Below are 14,805 nucleotides of genomic sequence, written 5' to 3' on the forward strand. Positions count from 1 at the left end.
AGGAGTGGAAAGGACCTTCCTCCATCTTGCCAGTGTCCAATGAATGTGAGGAGTTGCCAACAGGAGTGGATTATACTGTTCTGCTATTAGATCAAGGTTTTAGTGTGGGAAAAGAGATCACAGGCTAGCCTCCCTCAGGCCATTCTACAAAGTCTGAGCACATATTTTCTGGTCATGCACACTAACAACTTTTTCAGATGGATGAAACAATCCTGGACCTGGGTGGTGACTCAACATTTGTAGTTCTAGAGCAGATTGTCTCTTCCACCACGATGTCTAAAACTATTTCTTAGATTTTAAAAAATGGTGAAGTTGTGGACATTCAAGTGTCTTTTTTGGCCCAAACAGACATAGAATCCAGCAGCCAACAAATGGTTCTTGTATTTATTTTGTCATCCATTGAGTCGTGACACTTGAATAAAACTGCATTTTAAGGTGTTCCTTTATATTTACTTGTCAAAGGAGTGTTTATGCACTGGTCATTTTATCTGATCATTGTCTTTTAAAGCCATACTCAGCCCATGTGGAGATTACCTGAGTGGTAGAGAATTGGCCAAAGATGTACATCTAAAAAACTTCTTGTGCACAATTGGTTGAATTTAACCCCCTTTTTCAAAAACTAAATATAAATTGTATAAATGAGCTTTTGAACTTGATGCATTTATGGTTTTGGTCAGTGGTGGATTTATTTTCCTGTTTTGTACATCATACAGCTTATTATCAAATTAAATCAACCTAAAGTGGTTATCCTAGCCCAGAACAGAGGGGAAAAAACTTTTAGGAAGTTCACAAAACTTCCAAAATAAGGTTTGTCTGATGTAAAAAAAAAATACACTTGTTGGTACACATTGATTGATGAGGACATCAACAATGTTTTGAAATTTTGCTAATCCAATATCTTGCATCCTTTTTTATGTCTAATTTGTTCAATCTATGCGCAGACAGAAACATAAAACCAACTATTTTCAGTTTCAGTGGGTGTTACATGCTACATCCACATCTTAGCTTAGTATTTTTCAGTGTTTTTGCTCATTCACAAGCTGCCTCCCCTTCTCTCTGCAGTCCTTTCATAAATTTTGAATCCTGCTCTTCCTGACCCTCCTGAACCTGCAGCAGCTGTCACTTTGTTTGCTTTCACAGTCAGACGTTTTAAGTGGGACATCAAACAGAGAGTCGCCGTTTGTTGTCTTGCTGTTTGATACTTTCTGCAGGTGTACCTTCTCTTTTTGGGGAATTAAAGCACAAGAAGCTAAAAGTTAACGGAACAACGTCATCCCTTGATCTGACTGCCTTTCCCAGGTTCAGATGAAAGCCATAAAAAAGAAAGAAAATGTCACTTAATGCCTGTTTGTTATTTAAAATACATGCATTCCTGTAGAAGTGTTTTTAATAATTTTATCAGTTAGTGGATGATGATGTTATTTGGGTCCATTCATCCCTATTTTAACTTTTAGACTATTACAAGAACAAGATATCAATGAATTTTGCAGTTGGTCATTGTCTCCATAGGGTGAATCTATTAAGTAAGTCCACAGCATTCTCACTAGTGTGACTTATCTTGCCTCTCCAACCTTTCATATATCTGTTTGAATCTACTTACTACAAAGGCCATAGTGTGACTTTATCATTGTTTTACCTTATAATGAACTAATTAAGCTAATTACACAAACTGCCCACATGCAAGTCCAATCTAAGCTAAACTGCTGGACAGAAAGTAGTCCCAGTAGTCGGTAGAAAAAACTTTAAAACTTTACATACTTGGAAAGAATGTAGTATTTTGAGCAGAATAAACTTTTTAAACCTTTAGTTGTTAAGACACAAAGTACTTTTTTAGGTGCAATAACCTATAAATCGTCAGCACTTCAGTACTTGGAGAGAAAATTGTATATTTGGTGGAATAAACCTTTAAATTATATAGACTTAAAAAAGCATTTTAGGGGAAAAAACTTAAAATTTTTCAAAATTCGATAGGAAGTAGTTGGGTGGAATAAACCAATATAACTGATTTATATAAATGAGCTTAAAATTGTCATATTTCATTGTAGTCACTTTATTCAAAATGTTAAAAAATGATGTGTTTTGCACTTGTTGAAAGTTGTATAAAACCAAAGAATTCAACTGACAAGCCATGACTGACTCAGGCCAGTTGTGAGCATCAACCATGTGACCAAAATCCAGACACTTTTTGGGTGAACCTTTCAATTCATTTTCAATAAATTTTATTTACCAGTTCACATGTGTCATCTCAAGACACTTCAATAAGAAAAGTAAAGACAAAATTATAGAGAGAAATCCAACAAATCCAAAGTTTCCTTTGGATTCCCTGTCTGAGCAAGCACTTGGCGACAGTGGGGAGGTAAAACTCCCTTTTTCAGGAAGAACCCTCCGGCAGAACCAGGCTCAGACAGGGCGGCCATCTGCCTCGACCGGTTGGGGTGAGGGGAAAGAAGAGTGACAACAGGAAAAGTGAAAAGAGTGGAATCCTGTTGCAAAGTCCAGGCCTTCCTCTTCAAGTGTGGGAAGCCATGCGTTAAAGACGCTTCACAGTGAAAAACTGTGACAGTGAAAGACACTTGACAGTGCTGCTCAGTCCATCACATCGGACACACAGCAGCAGCAGAACGTCTTCTTTATCCAAGAGAAGACACGTTGGAAGCAGTTCTTCTTCTTCTTCTTTGTCTTTCTCTGCTCCTTCTCAGTGACTTCAGTGTCTTCATCCTCATTACTATCCATGCTGTCCTCAGTGTCTTCAGCAGTGTCAGCATCATCACTGTCCTCATACTCACTGCTCTTCAGGTCACTGTCCTCATCAAGCAAGCCTGTCAGGTTAATTCTGTTTTCAGGGTCTGCAGGCTTAACCATGATGGACAGGCTGGTGGAGGGTCTAGATTCATCGCTAAAAAAAGGAAACATACACTGTTGGGTTTACATCCGACAAGCAGAGAATGTAAACATGGAAATCAACAGAAGTCCATATCAGTCTTTTGTCACCTGCTGGGCTGCTAATGTCTCACAACCTGTGTACAAAGTAAATAGAAACACACTTACCAACTGCTGGTGGAGGAGCTGCTGCTGAGGTAGCTTTTGGTGATAAAGGGATGCCTGAGGATACCACTGGGGGTGATTCTGTCGTCATCATCCCACTGAAGCATCGCCTTCAACAGCTCGATGCACTCCCTCCTCTCATCAGCCTCTGCTGGGTTGTCCGTCTCAGAGCAGACCTGGTGCAGAAAACATTTTGAAAGTCCAACAGTGGTCAAATCACCTTCCACCGTGAAATGTGAATACCATAAATGAACGGGACTTTTCAGCAACTAGCTGCTGCTTCCTAAACTACCTACCGTTTTCATTTCTTCCAGAGAGTCGAACTTGTAAACTGTGGGGTCGGAGTGGACGAGATCGGTCCCAAAATAATCCATAGGTGTCTGAAAGAAGAAAACAATGATGCTTACTAAAGTCTTTATCTTATTGAGTGAGTAAAGGTCAGAGGTAAAATCACAGTAGGAGTATTGTACCTTCAGCCGCCACCAATCATTTGGCATTCTCTCAAAAAATAATCGTGATCTCCGGCCAGCATCGATGAGATATTGCGGCGGCAGATCCAGCAGATGGATCATGCGTCGGAGCTGCAGACAAAACATAACACCATGTTAGACCTGAAGCTAATCCTGTCACGGCTTCTAATGTGTTTCAGCTGCAGTAATTTACTCACTGTCCAGTATTCTGAGTCTGATCCAAAGAGACTATCTTGAGTCATCATCCTGGCCATCACGCAGCCTAACGACCAAACGTCGATGGCCTCTGAATACGGCCGGCCCAGGAAGATTTCTGGAGCTCTAAATGTGGAAAAAACATCAAATGAAGATGTGACACAGTAGACAATAAGGAGACAGCACTGAATTAAAGATTTCTCAATGTTTAAAAAGTATCAGTATTTCATACCTATATGCAAGTCCTTGGCATAGCTTTCCTGCCCTGGCTTTGGACCTGTACTTGGCCAAACCAAAGTCAATCAGCTTGACCCTGAAGGGCTGCTTCACGCGATCCACCATCATGATGTTATCCTCCTTCACATCAGTGTGGATTATGCCGGCACTCTTTGTTGTTTTCAAAGCTACAGCCAGCTGCAAGTAACAACATTTATCAGGAGTTTGTTAAAGAAATCTGTCACATGACAATAAAAGTAGAAGTTGTAAAGGTTCCTGAACCACCGATGTTGATTCTAGCACCACTGAAGGAGAGAAATATAAGGAGACAATAGAAGGTCACACCTGCTGGATAACTGTACGGACGTGTTCCAGTGGCATTGGCTGTGGTAAATTCTCCACATAGTCCCACAGGGTGATGTCCAATTTTTCAAACACCAGGAGCCGCGTATTTTCTACAAAGATGTCTCCTTTGTAGTCAATGATGTTGGACTCCTTTGAGGTGTGGCTCATGAGCTTTTTCAGGATTTTCGCCTGTGGAGACATAATATGATTGCTGAGGCACATCGTCCAATCAGTTCTTCTCAACAACTAAAAAGTACATAACATGACCAGTACCACTACTCAGAATCTTGTAGTGGTACCACCTCTTTTTCAAACAATATCTTTTTTGTGTCACTGTTCAGCTGAAATCAGTGTCCTACCTCATGGTCAAGATTGTTCCTTTGGGGCACCTTTATAGCCACGTGCTCTTCAGTGTTGTTTTTCACACATTCCAGCACTGTTCCATAGCTTCCATCTCGCAGTTCTTTCACCACCGTGTAGCCTGTTGGGACTTCGGAACGCTGCCTTGAGGAACTCCCCTCGGAGGAAGATGAGGATGATGATGAGGATGAGGATGATGATGAGGATGAACTTTGAAAGTACATTTTTGTCTTGTCCCAGAAGACTGAAAGTGAAACAGACACAAAAGAGAACCATAATTTATGGATGTTAAACCATTGGTAATCTACCACGCTGTTGTGATCTCAGTTTTCAATCATATTTGCTAAATATTGAACCAATTATCATAAAACAACAGCACTGAGTGTTACAACCTGTTCTGAATTGTGTTATAAGACATATTGGACAGTACTGCAGCAAAACTACATGGATGTTTCCTCAGAAACTCCAAAGTGTTTACTTCATTAAACAGAAGAGAGGAGTTACTTACTTCACAAAAGTTTGGTTATCTAGATTTTGTTGAAATGTGGATGTCTCTGAGTTTGGTGTGAAGCTGGTTTCACTAAACTACTCAATAAACGAACAATAAATAAAATACATTGAAATGGTGTCTCCACTCAGAGTTTTTGTGTTTGGCATGAATTCTAGAATGCCTTTAAAAATAATTTATAATTTCTCAGCATTGTTTAATTTTGAAAATGGCATGTTAAATGACGACAACTGGCACTGTTTTTCTCATCTATCTACACTTAATAACTTACAGTGACATATTCTGAGTAATGTTGTTATAAATTGTTGAAATCTCTCATTTGTTAGAACATTTTCTGCTTAACTGTGTCTCATTTGACAGATTTTTCTCACATAAAATATATTTCAAATATATTAAAAATGCTAACTTTTAGAAATGTGTTCAGCATTTTTATTCACAAATCAAGATATTTGAGATAATGGTTTTAAAGCCTGTTTATCCACGTCCAGCACATTTTTAACATATTACAGGCATCTGAGGTAATGTTTAAATGACAGTATCTCAAGAACTAATACAGATAAAGCATGATTTTTTATGGTTAGTTCTAGTTTCAACTACAGGACAAGTTGATGAAATAATCTCTGATAACAGGTGAATTGAAATTTAAAAAATAATTGAAATTGTCACTGAAAGTCTCATCTTTGAGCACACATTACCCCAAAAAAACAATAATGCAGAAATCATCCAATGATATTTTCTGACACTTTTGTACTTGCATGCCAGGATAATCCAAAACAAAACATGCAGAATATTTTTTTATGAAAAAGAAAATGTGATGAACTTTAGTAACTGATTGAGCAGATATGACAAGTTGTACCACCAAAGACAAAAATATTGCTGGATAGCATAATCCAATTTCATTTTTGGATTCCATGTTGCAAGTTAAGGAAACAGAATGAACTATTACCTTACTTATTACACTTACTGAATTAATTTACTTATCAGAAAAAAGTGACCTTAAATCTTGCTCACATCAACACATCAGACTATCATTATATACTCCAAAAATGAACATTTCCCAGTAGAAAAATCCCAACATATCTATGCATTTGGTCATGGTTGTATCAAATTATTCCAAGTTTGAAGCTTTAAAACCAAATTTTGTCTTAACAAAAAACGTTTGTCCTGCTCTTTACAGGAGTTGGTTTTAGTTATCCAGTTATGACCAAACCTGAACACATCACTTCCCTTCCACGCTGCTAAGATCTGACTTTTTAATAACAAGATGTTAAAAATTACAAGACAAGTACAAAACTGAGTGTTACATCCTGTTCTGACTCACGGATTTCTTTACAAATTGGACAGAGTTGTAGAAAAATAGATCTTAGAACTGCCTTCTGAATGTTTCCTCTGGTGTTTGCTTCATCAAACAGAACAGTGAAGTCACTTACCTCAAAAATGTTGGCTTCTTTGGACTTTGTTGAAAGGTTGATGAGTTTAATCTCGATGTCCTGCTAATTTCCAGTAGTCCTGTTGTCCTGCTCAAATCCGTAAGACACTGTCCCCAACTGTCTGCACACTGACACTTATATGCAGCATGAATTCTAGAATGTCTCATTCTGAACTATTTTTAGGGGTGTTCATTCTGCATAGAAACCATTGCATATCTTGACAACGGTACTTCAGATCATGCTCAAACTTGGTAGGGGTATTACAGGGGTCCTGAGGAAGTGCAGTGGGGAGTTTGAATCAGATTGGATGAATGGTGGTGTTTTTTCGATGCAATGAAATCAAGGTAGTCACATTCTGACAGCAGTCTCAGCACTACTTTGTTTAAATGTAAACAAAGCAGCAGTTATTTTTTAAATTTTTAACTGTCATATTTACTGTAAAGAAAGCACACAGTGGATGGGTTTGGGTTCATGTAAAATGCTGAAACACTGGTGTGGTCACTGTATATGAGGAATATGGTTTTCCAAAGGGAACAAACTTGGAGTTAGTTGAGCCTTTGCAGAAAACATGTTGGGGGTAAATTGTGCCATCAATTATGTTGAAGTAAAATTTAAATTTTACACCTCATATAATGTAAGATCTGTCTCCATTTGTTCATGTATGACCTGATGGGCTGAAAAATCATTCTGTGGATTTTCATCTGCCACCTGACGTATGAACTTCCCCTTCTTTACTTCTCCGACAGCTCTCTCCAAATCCTTAAGAGAAGCTGAAGTCCTGTCTGTCTTCCACTAGTCTCAAAATTAAAATGTCAAATAATTTTGGTTCTAACATGTCCATCCATCCATCCATCCATTCTCTATACACCGCTTTATCCTCACTAGGGTCATGGGGGGTGCTGGAGTCTATCCCAGCTGACTCGGGTGAAGGCAGGGGACACCCTGGACAGGTCACCAGTCTGTCACAGGGCTACATATACAGACACACAATCACACTCACATTCACACCTACGGACAATTTAGAGTAACCAATTAACCTCAGCATATTTTTGGACTGTGGGAGGAAGCCGGAGTACCCGGAGAAAACCCACGCATGCACAGGGAGAACATGCAAACTCCATGCAGGAAGATCCCAGGCCCAGGCCGGGATTTGAACCGGGGATCTTCTTGCTGCAAGGTGAAAGTGCTAACCACTACGACACTGTGCAGCCCTAAATATTGAACCAATTATCATAAAACAACAGCACTGAGTGTTACAACCTGTTCTGAATTGTGTTATAAGGCATATTGGACAGTATTGCAGGAAAACTACATGGATGTTTCCTCAGAAACTCCAAAGTGTTTACTTCATTAAACAGAAGAGAGAAATTACTTACTTCACAAAAGTTTGGTTATCCAGATTTTGTTGAAATGTGGATGTCTCTGTGTTTGGTGTTAAGCTGGTTTCACTAAACTACTCAATAAACGAATAAATAACTCAATAAAATACATTGAAATGGTGTCTCCACTCAGAGTTTTTGTGTTTGGCATGAATTCTATAATGCCTTTAAAAACAATTTAAAAATTCTTAGTGTTGTTTAATTTTGAAAATGGCATGTTAAATGACCAAAACTGGCACTGTTTTTCTCATCTATCTGCACTTAATAACCTATCATGACATGCTCTGATTCACCCTTTAAAGGACAGGCAGTTTCTGCCCGAAATTTCTACTGAGATGTACAGAAAGTAAATTGAATGCTGTTCTTGAACTGTTTGAAGTTCATGCATGGTTGGGGTCTCATTTGAAAGCAGACAACCTGTATTTTCACCCAGTGCAGTCAGAATTACTCTTGGTGCTACTGGCACAGAGTATTTCATGTTGGCACACACTGAATTAGGATGAATTTTTCCATTTTTTAAAGAAGGCGCTAGAGAGGAGAATGCTGTGACTCTCGCGAGACTGCCAGTGAGATTTCGGAATACAACATGGCGGCGCCCTGCTGCTGAAATAGAATTCATTAGTCTTGGCTCTTTCTCTAAACAAAATTAAATTTAATCACCGCATTACTTGCATTCAATTATTGATATTTCCTTACTCGAACTGCGGATTTGGAGCACCACCCACCGTGGAAGACCTCGAGCGATTTATCGACGGATATTTTTACAACTGCGTCATGGAAGACCCGAACCGCGACAATCCGTCTAAAAAGAGGAAAAACGATTCCTCGACTGATACGGACGACCTAGCTACAACGGACGTCCCGGTTGATGTCCTGGAGTCCATAAATAAAAAGCTAGATGTTCTCAGCGTCCTCCGCGACGAAATTCGAGACCTGAAGGTAAGTTTGGAGAACGCCTATCAACAGGTAAGTGAGCTTCAACTTGATAACGCGGAACTACGTTCCAACTTTTCTGCAGTTACAACCGAGTTGGAAACAATTAAAAGGGAGAATAAAGCGCTTAAAGAGACTGTAGTGGATGTCCAATCCCGTAGTATGCGGGACAATTTAATATTTTCAGGAATCTCTGAAAGCACCACAGATAATCCGGAGACAGAAATTAAGAAATTCATGACAACGGCTTTAAAAATTCCCCAGGAAACGGTGAATAATATTTCCTTTCACCGCGTTCACAGGCTTGGAGCCCGTAGAGGCAATAAATCCCGTCCTATTATCGCTAAATTCGAACATTTTAAACAGAAAGAATTAGTTAAAAGTAAAGGACGGGAGCTTAAAGGGACCTCTTTCGGAATGAACGATCAATTCCCGAGAGAGATCAACGAGCGGCGGAAGGTATTGTTTCCCATACTGAGGCAGAGCAGGCAGAAGGGTAAACGGTCTACTTTGGTTGTAGATAAACTTTATATCGACGGCCAACTGTACCGGGACCCCAATACCACTCCCTGGCTGTTCTGATCAGTATGGTGAAACGAAAGAGCTTTGTCTGTTTACTTAAAAAATAATGTATATATTGTGTGTGTGTGTGTATATATATATATATATATATATATATATATATATATATATGAAGGTATGTATATGTGTATATGTATTTAATCTCACTATGGCTACTTATAATACTGGCTCACTGTTTTATGTTTGACCCCCTTCTGTTCACCTTTTTGTCTACCTCCCCTCCCTCTGCTTCCCCTAACCACCTAAACTCACACCTCCCTTCTCCCCCCACACAAACTCCCTATGTAAATCTTTTGTGTGTTATATATGTCGAGGCACCAGTGTTCTTTGTTTTTTTGTGCTCACGTTTGACATGTTTTACAGTCTTGTTATCCACATCCATCATAGATTTAAACCCTGCTATACACTCATCCAACGTTATCAGCAGACTGAGTTTATTTCATAACATGCCAATATTAGTAAGCTGCTCACATAGATATACATCCAAGGCTGAACTTAAACAGTCTATATGCATAAACTAACTCTGGTCTCCTGGAATGTGTGTGGCACTCGCTCACAGGCAAAAAGAATAAAAATTTTAGACCATTTTTCAAAATTAAAAGCAGACATTTGTCTCCTACAAGAAACCCACCTACAAAAATCTGAAGAAAAATTACTTACTGGCATAAATTTCAATCAGGTTTATTCTGCCTCTTTTAACAGTAGACAAAGAGGAGTCTCTATACTTATTCATAAGAGACTACTTTTTACTTTAAATGACATAATAGTTGACTCAGAAGGCAGATACATTATTATCCAGGCAACTATATTCAATAAAGAATATACTATTGGGAATTTGTACGCCCCTAATAATGATGATCCGGCCTTTTTTCATTCATTTTTTTCTCAACTATCTGATTTAACAGCAAACTCAACTGTTATCATTGGAGGAGACTTCAACACAGTCCTAAATCCATCAGTAGATCGCTCCAATAACACAACTTGCAGTGCTGTTGCCCGGTCCCTTGGTGCTGTTTTCCGGTGAGCGGGTGGCCTCCCGGATTTGGGTATGGGAGGGGTGGTGTGGGTGGTGTGGCTGGATGGGGTGGGGTGGGGTGGCTGGGCGAGGGGTGGTATTACTTCATTTTCACATTATTTTCACTCCAAAAACTCATAAAGAACTCAAAAAATCACTTCAGATAGGCTTCAGTGTCGATCACACACACAGATTGAGAGGATCAGAGAAAATCTGCAGGTGGAGCCCTGACCACAGGAATGAAATATCATATAAACCTGCTGGCAGAGGCGGGATTTATATTCAAGCCATTCAGCAAGCTCATTGGCTCCCAGGCCTGTCAATCTAACGTTTCCTCCGACGTGATTCGCTGAGAAACAAGTCAATCAAGTGATGTAATCCATATCTGTCAGACTCGGCCACGGTTGGCCGTTTCGCCGTGGTAGGCGGAACCGAGTCACTTGATTGGTTGAAGTTCGGTTTGAAGCGGAAGAGAAGCCTTCAGTATCCATTTTGAATGCCGAACAAAGAAAATACGAGCATGTTTGATAAACTTATTCACCAAAATGCACTGAATATTACACGCACAGCGCCACCACACGCCAAACACCGTTACAAACTCTTTTTTCTTGTCTCTCTGGCTCAGCTACTGGCAATTGTGTTGCGTTGAAGAAACGTTGGAAATGGTGAATTTATGAACTAACATAATGGTGTAAACCAACAAACAATACATAACACATCATACACAATGTGGGCTTTCTAACAAATGTATTAAAACTTTTGTCATCTTTTCACCTTCAGCTGACTCCATCCAGCATCTATCTCGTAATGGACACAGGGGATGTTGTGATGCCCAGCCCCACTGGATACATTGATGACCTCAGTTCGGGACAACGGTGTGAGGTCTGTGGGGATGACAAACGCCACACTCCAGCTCTTCCAGGTACTGGTACAACTAATGATAATTACAATGGTTGATTAATGTTTTGTTGATTTTATGGAATTGATACATTCATTTTATATAAATGTAAGAAGTGTCAATCTGCTTTTCTCATAAAACCAGAGATCCCATCTTGAATAAACCCTATCTTGTTTTGTATTTAAATAATAATGATTTAAAGATGAAAACTTAAAAAATAATCATTTTGGAAATTGTTTCAGCACCTCTTCAAAGGCAGACGGGATTTACATTTCCTTTAAGGCCCTCTGCTGCTGTTGGAGCACCACCCCCTGCTGCTCGTCCTGACAGACTATTTAATAGGTATGTAGAATAAAGTAAAGACACTTAATCAAGAAAAAAGTAAAGACACTTAATCAAGTCTGTCTGTCCATAACAGAATGTACCACTGACTTAGACACAAGGAAGTAATCTATTCTACTGTAAATTCTATGCACCGCAGAATAATAGGTAAAATCTCACTCTTTTGGATGGAATACTCGCCAAATGTCCACTAACCCAAGTGCTTTACTTATTCTTTTTAGCATTTGCACTGACTTGGGTCTTCTGCAAACAGTACCCCCACTATGATCCAATAGTGGATCTAATAGTAAATTAAAATCTCCTCCCATGATAATTTCGTGATTCCCTGTGCCCTGTAATTTAGCCTCAAGATCTTGAAAAAAATAAATCATCATCTAAATTTGGGGCATAGACATTGGCTAGAGTAAACACAACTCCTTGTAATTCCGCTGCTACAATAAGAATCCTTCCCATTTTGTCCTTAATTTGATGTACACATTTTAAATGTATGTGTTTACTAACAAGTATTATAACTCCTCTACTCTTTGTTGTCCCTGGATTACAAAACACCTGACCCACCCATCCTTTCCAAAGCTTCTCAGACTCCTCTATTGATAAATGGCACTCCTGTAGAAATGCCACGTCAATTTTTTAATTTTTGATATACGTCAATATCTTTTTCCTTTTTATTGAGTTCCCCAGTCCATTTACATTCCATGTAGCTAAATGTAATGAGCATGATGTAATCCTATCAGAAGTTATGTTGGCAATAATGTGATCATGTTGCAGTTGTGGATTTTATAGGTTTGATGGCCTTCCCCCCTAAATACCCATACACCCATCCCACCCCACTCCACCCCCCCAGTGCTACACTGCACGATGACAAAAAAAAAGAAAAAAAAGTAAAAAATAACACCACCCGTGCAAAACGTTCCCCCACAATTAGTCCGTAACCCCCCTCTGGCTCCAACTGCCTGCGTTGCAGGCTCTGCGACTATCACAAAGCATCATGCCAGTGTCAATTATCATATAGACATAAAACTCAAAGCATTTACTTTATGTCCATAGACAAAGTCATATGTGCACATAAATATATGTTACTCACGGCATGGAATCTATGAAGAGCATAGCCTTTCGTGCACAATCAAACACTTTAGGTCCTTCTTCTGTGAAGATAATCAGCCTTGCTGGAAAGTTCAGTCTAAACCGTATTCCTTGTTCGTGAAGCTTCTTTTTGCAGTACTTGAATTTCTCCCTACGTTGTTGGATGGCCTTTGAGTAGTCCGCAAACAGCATGATGTTGTAGCCTTCCCAATTCAGCGCGCCCTTCTCCCTTGCAGCACGAAGCACCAGGTCCCGGTCCGATGACCGAAGAAGACGTGAATAATGGGTCTTGGCTTTCCCCCAGGCAGGGGCTGTTGTGTGGGCACTCTATGGGCCCTCTCGACTTCACATTTTTTCTCAATGCCCAATAGCTGTGGAATAAGCTTCTCAATAAAGTCAGTTACCTCGCCATGTACTTTGTTTTCCGGTATTCCAATAAATCTGACATTGTTGCGTCTGGAGAAATTTTCCAAGCTTTCCAGTTCGTCTCGTAAACGCATTATGTCTTCTTTTGTAGCTGGAGGATTTGCTCGGTGTTCTTCCTCCGCTGCTTCCAAAAAATCAAGACGCGCTTCAGCTTCTTTTAATCTGACCATCATTGCAGTTAATTTGGCCTCTGATGAAGTGGTGGTGCGCTTGATTTCTTCAATTCCTTTCAACTCCTGAGAAATATTGGACAAAGCGTCAAAGATTTTGCTTATATCCCGTCCAATATCTTGTGCTGATTGCTCCTCTGTGCCAACAGGTGCGTCACCATTGTCTTGAGTCTGACCAGAATCCGTATTCTCAAGTACGTTTGAGCATAGGCCAGCATTTTTCAGCGTTTTTGGTGGTTTAGGCATAATATCACTTTTCTGAAGAAAATCACGGCGTAGTTAAAGCATTTGACACTGGTATTTTCTTCAAAAATCACAAAGTAGCAGAGCAATGCGGAGCTGCCTACTCGGCGTGCGTCCTCATCAGGTCACGTGATCATTTCTGATCATGTATGGGTGTGTCTAGAATTAACCCCTCAATTTAAAAGTAAATCATTATGCAGGTGGCGTCTGAATGCATCTTTTCTGCAGGAATCAGAAAATGTAGAATGGCTAAGAGGTAAAATCCTGGACTATTTTAAAATAAATTGGTCCTCTGTTCATTCACCAGGTGTAGCATGGGATGCAATGAAAGTGGTTTTGCGAGGTTGTATTATTCAGTCTACATCGTATATGAAAAAGATGAAAATGAAAAACCTTTTAGACCGAGAAAATAAAATTAGTCTTCTTCAATCTAAATATAAGAAATCCCAAAATGACTCTAAAGTGACACAAGAATTAACCCAACTTAAATATCAATACAATTCTATTTTATCTGATCAAGTAGCCTTTAATTTAATGCGAGCTAAGCAATGTTTTTTTGAATCCGGAGACAAACCCGGTAAGATGTTAGCTTGCTATATAAAACAAAAACAATCTGTTTCTCTGATTCCTGCAGTTAGAACATCAGATGGGATAATTGTCACCACAACCAAAGATATAAATAGAGTGTTTAGAGACTTTTATAATGACCTGTATGACTCTGAGACATCTGCTTCAGAGGATGACATTACTAACTTTTTACATCCTCTTAAAATTCCCAAACTTGCAGAGAGCCAAAGGTTATTCCTTGATGCAGATGTTACTCTTGAGGAGATAGAGCAGGTAATTTCAACTCTGCCAGTCAATAAATCACCAGGGCCAGATGGTTTTACATCTGAGTTCTTTAAGACTTATGTCAAAGAGCTTTCCTCATATTTACTTCAAGTATATAATGATGCTTTAAGAACAGGGAACTTACCACAGACTATGACTCAGGCTTTAATAACATTAATTGCCAAAAAAAGGCAAAGACCCAATAGAACCTAAGAATTATCGTCCAATATCATTAATGCAAATGGATGTAAAAATTATATCAAGAATTTTAGCTTGTCATCTTTCTAAAGTGATATCTTCACTGGTACACAATGACCAAGTGGGATTTATTAGG

Source organism: Acanthochromis polyacanthus, chromosome 14 (assembly GCF_021347895.1).
Source record: "Acanthochromis polyacanthus isolate Apoly-LR-REF ecotype Palm Island chromosome 14, KAUST_Apoly_ChrSc, whole genome shotgun sequence".
NCBI lineage: Eukaryota > Metazoa > Chordata > Actinopteri > Pomacentridae > Acanthochromis > Acanthochromis polyacanthus.